The sequence below is a fragment of the Camelus dromedarius genome, chromosome 25, assembly GCF_036321535.1.
Source record: "Camelus dromedarius isolate mCamDro1 chromosome 25, mCamDro1.pat, whole genome shotgun sequence".
NCBI classification, from domain to species: Eukaryota; Metazoa; Chordata; class Mammalia; order Artiodactyla; family Camelidae; genus Camelus; species Camelus dromedarius.
The window spans coordinates 15524724-15530723 of record NC_087460.1 but is presented as its reverse complement, the minus strand read 5'-3'; positions in this window follow the sequence as shown (position 1 = coordinate 15530723).

The following is a 6000-nucleotide window of genomic DNA, read 5'->3' as shown; positions in this document are numbered from 1 at the left end:
ATTTATCAAAACCACCAAAAAAAAAAAATCCCCTCTCTTCATCATACTTCCTCTTTCCACATCTTTCCCCTTCACTGCAACATATCACTTCTAGTCTTTATGGAAAAGACTTTTTTCTTTTGAAATAGATTTACTAGTTTGGACTGTTATCTTGAGTAGGAGAAACATAAAGCATCGCGTGGCTTCAAAGGCAATTATCTTAAAGAGATGGAAACATAGTGGCCAACATGACCAAAATTGGTGCTGATCTAGGGTAAGAAACGAGGGTTTGGGCCTTAGTTTCCTCATCTGTAAAAGGAAAGAGTTAGAATAAAGTCTGTTCAAGCCTTAGCATTCAGTGCAATTAACTCAAGATTGTAAAATCCCAAAAGGCTGAAGTTCAAAGATCTCTCCAGGGAAAATTTTGCAGAGGAAATGCCTCTTGGTATTCAAGGCGGCCACATAGAAATGAAGGGAGTTTGTTAAGGCTATTGTTTCTCATCGGAAAGAAGATTGTGAGACTTGAGAAATTTCAGAGATCTTTGGTCATATCTGCAAATAGTTTCTTGTTTGTTTGTTCTTTTGTTTTGTTTTTAAGTACAGGCTAGGGTTTTTTGTTAGTATGGTTTTTTGTTTGCTTGTTTGTTTTATAGTGTCGTTGGTCCACTGTGTAATAGCTAATCTATGGTTTGGCTGAAATGCTCACTTCTCAACTGATTAGATGACATTGTGTGGACATATCCTTAGACCTGGCTAATTAAGATTTGCTTTGTACAAACAACTGAACTTTTTAGTTTATCCTCCTTGCTTTATTATGTAAGAATCTTAGACTCTAGGAGTTGGAATCTATCTTAAAGATGTAGTCTGCTTTCATCATTTTCTAGCTGAGGAAACTGTCAAGAAAGAGAAATAGAACTTACATTTTCTTTCATACCAGTTTTATATTGATTTTGTAGGTGACTCTGGCACCATGTCTTAGGTTTATGTGACTATAATAGGAAATACTTATACCCCCAAAACTGTCAGGTTTTTTTTTTTTTTTTTTTGGAGTCCTTACTATAGAAAGATTAAATTCTTCCTAGTGGGATATTTTAGTTGAAACTTACCGATATTGAATTTTATTGAATTTTAATGATAAACTCTGTCCATCTATCTATTTGCAGCACTTTGAAGATAAAATGAGATGACAATTTTTAAGCTGTCTATTCATTCATTCATTCATGAATTATATATATGTTCATGCATAACTGAAAAATTGTGCTCTACACTGAAATTTGACACAACATTGTAAAATGATTATAAATCAATAAAAAATGTTTTAAAAAGATGTCTATTAGTAGGCACCCAACACATGTAAGTTCCCTCTTTTCTGTAGCCCACCCATCCCCTACCATGTGCAAATGAGCGTGTCCCTTCCCTACCTTCTGTTGAAACCACAAGAGACCTTCTAAGTCTTGCATCATCAGAAAGATGGTGGCAAATATTTAGAAAAAAATGCTTCAGGCAGAGAAAAGCATTTCAATTGAGTGTATTTCTCAGATATCTTGGTGCTTCATTTTGCTCTTCTTTGTGTGTGCAGTCATTGTGGCTTGCATGAAATTTAGCATTTTTTTTTTCATTTGCAGGGGAGAGATAATTAGGATTACTTATTTATTTTATTTTATTTTATTTTATTTTATTTTATTTTACTTTATTTATTTTTTTGATGGAGGTACAGGGGATTGAACCCAGGACCTCATGTATGCCAGGTATTAGCATGTGTTTTTTGATTCATGTGCAACGTGAAATGGTTCACTGAGGAATCTCAAATTGTTGGGTGTAAATATAAAACAGTTTTATTTTGCTAAACCATGCCTTTCACTCCAATATAGCAAATCTCCTTTTCTCATTTTTCTCATCCCTAATAGCATCTTGGGCATATGGTATAATTTACCAATCAATTACGGTTGCTAAAAATTTATCTAGAACTATTTAAAATTTCAATCTTAGGTCTAATTCAAAGCTCTTTTTTAGAAAAAAAGTTCAGAAATCTCCTCACCACCTAGGTTTCTGAAGTAAGAGGTTTGGAGCAGAAAGAAGGCATGGCGTGGCACTGGATAGCCTCTCTCTCTTCCTCTTCAAAGTTTAGTTCCCTGGATTTGTCTACAGTAAAAAGGAAAAGAGAAGGGGAAGAAACACCTTTTCAGCAAATGCTCTCTCTCTGAGGTTGACTGTCCATACACTCCTTTCATCTTTAGTCACTTTTTTATATTGATTGTGGGAGGAGAGGTTGTAATGGGGACTGGGGTATGAGGGCCAGTTCTGTCTCTCCTAATACACCTGTCCTTGACTGTCAGGACTTAATAGCCGCCATCTATGGACTGAGGTGGATTTTATGATCTTTGAACCTGAGCCGCAATTCTGGATAACAAAAAATTCCTTCCAACTCTACATCCTGTTACAGCAGCAAAGTAATCCCCGAGACAAATGTATATTCTCATGTGTGCGTCTGTGGTGTTTGCAGTGGCTTATCTGTAGGATAAAATGACATAACTGAAAACTCTTGATGAGGCTTTGTCACATCACATAAGAGGGGAAGTGTAAGACCCGGACATTCGCAGGGTTTCCTGAGTAGAGAATCTCCTCTAGTTCCTAACCTTGGAACTAGAGGTTCCTCCGTCTCTCTCTTCATCTCTCTGTCTCTCTAGATGTCTGTTTCTCTCTCTCTCATTCTAAAACTGTTCCTTCCCTAGTTTCTTCCTTCTCAGAAAATAATGCCATTGTGCATCTTGAATGACCACAGCCACAGGTTTTCAAAATTGCAGCAGTAACATCAAGTTCCTTGAATTTAAAGGGAATTCTCAGACCATATTTGACAACTGTTCACTCTTCCTCCAATTTTAGCTACTTAAACTAGATTGTTTAACCATAATGCCTAAGAGAGGCCTAACGTACAGAAATATATATATATGTATATGTCTCTTCTTATCTTTGAATAGATATTCACATTTTATATTTAAAAAATAAGGTAGAGAGACTCTAAAAATCAGGAGAATAGCCATTTTTAGTCACTGATGTGGCAGGCATCAAATCCACAGCAATACTATAGGATCTTGGGCAACAAAATATCATAGGTAGGCTCAAGGAAACCAGTGACTTATGAAAACATCATGTTGTTTTTTTGGTAGAGCAAAACATTCAGAGAAATGTGTGTTTAAGAGATAATTTGAACACAGAACTCAATCTAATGTATCCTCCTCTCTGCCATGTTGAATTCAATTTGAAACAGCAAATATTTACTGAAGCCCACTACGTGCAAAGCTCTAGTGTTTTAATGTCTGGGTAAAAATAAGTTACCAGGTTTAAAAGATAATTTTACAGACTGTTGTTTTTGATTATCTGGAAGAAATATATTTTTGCTATCACTCAATTACAGGAAAAATGATGATTGGAATAACAGACCTATAAACCAGTTATTCTGGTGAAACTTTTCAAAGTCTCTGAGCAATCCTGTGTTTTATTTCTACCCAGCTGGAAAAAAGTTAAGTGACTCAGCAATTGTACTAACAGACTTAATTTCATGAAGTTTTGACTATCTTAACCTCATCAGAGTGTGCTTCTTAAGACTGGTTTTTTGAATGAAAGTGACATATGTTTATTGAAACTTCTTAAAATTGGACTCCAAGATTATGTCAATACTTCAAAAGTGAAGTTGAGGGGGAGGGTTATAGCTCAAGGGTAGACTGCATGCTTAGCACATGCAAGGTTCTGGATTCAATCCCCAGTACCTCCATTTTTTAAAAAGTGGGGAAAAAAAACAGTGAAGTTGAAGGTGATAAAAAAAAATGTTTTTGGACTGTCCAAATTTGCAAATAACTCATGTCCAAAACCTAGTCAAGAGACTGTCTTAGGGGCACCAAGGAGAGAGCTGTGGGTCAGTCTCGCTGAATCTTCCAGCCACTTTGCATCTCTGATCTCTGTGTAATTTCTAGGGGTGTGGAAGCAGTTTGTCTTTAGTGAATATTCACTATCGTTTTTGTCATTTTTTTTTTTCTGGGCATTTTCCTCTAAGTGTGTTGTACAGTTGCACTGCATTCTGGCTGCCAAAACAGGTGGGACAGTGCGGACTAAACACTACTCCAGCGTTACCTTTTCCTTCTGTTCTGCCTCCCTTCACTTATCCCTCCAGAAACATAATAAATTACCATTATTTCTGGGTGATGATTCTAATTACATGAAGAGAGGGAGCTGTTTTGGTTACCCTTAAGTGCGAAGGACCACTAGTTGTCCTATTGCATACTACTCTTAGGAACACTTAGGTTTACAAGTCAAGTTTTTAAACTTAAAATGAGGAAGCTCAATGGTAAGTTCTCAGCCAATAGAACAAGAAACTCTCTAAGTCAGATTCCAAGAGAAGAGCTGTATTTCACTGTCATTTCTCCCCTTGCCATTTTACTTACCTTCATGAAATGTTTCTAACTTAAATGCCTTTCTAGACAACAGAAAACACACACATAAAGCATGCATATATTCAAATTCTTAAATCTTTACAGAAGGTCATAAATTTGCCTGGTGTCAGGAACTGTGAAGAGTCTGAGCACTTACTTACAATCTGACAAATTGGCTCATCACAGTTCCATGGATGCTGGTCGAAGACAGAAGACTCTTGGGTCAGAGACAAAGGACTGCTTAATACCTATGGCAACAAAAGAAGCCAGATCATCAGCATTTTTGCATTGGTTTCTTGAGCCCCAATTCCCACAGAGTGATGCAAAGAGGGCCAGGTCACACCTTCAGGTCAGTGGGTTATGGTACAGGAGAGGAGCTTCCTACACACAGAGAACTTGGGGCTTTGACAGTGAATAATAAGTATTTATGCTTTTTTTGTTCTGAAGGGAGACATTATCTTTATTATACTGAACTCAGGGCTCCACCAAACAAATTTCTCATGATTTTGCTGTACCAAAAGCCCTATGTCACATGGCAAGTCCATCATTACTGGTACCTTCTACTTAAACTTTGGGGACTCCTTGACTCCGCGGCCACAGACATATTGCTTTCTAGCTGGAGCTGCATGTTTTGCTCTCTCTGGGTGATTCAGGCTTGACTGCACACCATCAACTTTCTTTGAAGAGCCACCTTACTCTGGGGAAACTGCTGGCTGTTACTAAGAAAACATCTTAAATTCTTGCCCAGGTTCCTCTGAAGGGCTAAGGAAGTTTTCTAGGACAACAATACTGACCACCAGAATTTATGTACATTTCTTTGGGTCAGTTTATCACTCTCTAGTGAATCATCTTCAATAACTGCAAAGCCAATCAGGACAAAAAGAACCCAATTCTCCTGGGAGTCTGTCTTGGGGGATGCTCCCCTGAAAAGGTCAAAGATCTCCTTTATCAACCAAGACTGATCACAAAAAAACCTTGAGACATTTACTGTCCTCTCCAAACAGGTTTAAGGTAGGTGTGATAGCAGGGCGTGAGCCATTGGATGGGCCAACTGTTGCCATTCTTCCTTAATAATAGGATGCACTCCACCTCTTTCTATCCTAAGCATACTACACAAGTTCTACCTACATGGTCAGAGTTTTCTCTTCTTTAATGTTTGGTGTAGGTGATATGTCACTGCAACTCTTGTCTGAAAGGGGGCACACCAGGATAAATCTTGGTATTTGTTACAATGTGGGGGCCCTGAGGCTGCCCACCAGATTAGAAAGAAGACTTCCCTTCACTCCACCACTCCCATCCCCACCCCTGACCTGGAGAAGAGTTAGCAACAACCAGAACAGCATTTGAGCAGCTGTCTTTGAACTGCTTTCTGAATTCAGTCTTCAGTCACTTTCTAAATAACCTCCTTGTTAACAGGCAATAAAGAGGAGGAACATTTACTGCCCCTACATCATATAGTTCGGCCAACATATTCACTGGTGATTGTATCGACTCCCTCAAGTTCCTTTAATTGGCCTATGAGACCACCATCCTTCCTTCTTCATGTTGCCATGTCCCAGTCAGCTTCTCATCCTCACCTCTAAAACTGCCAAAC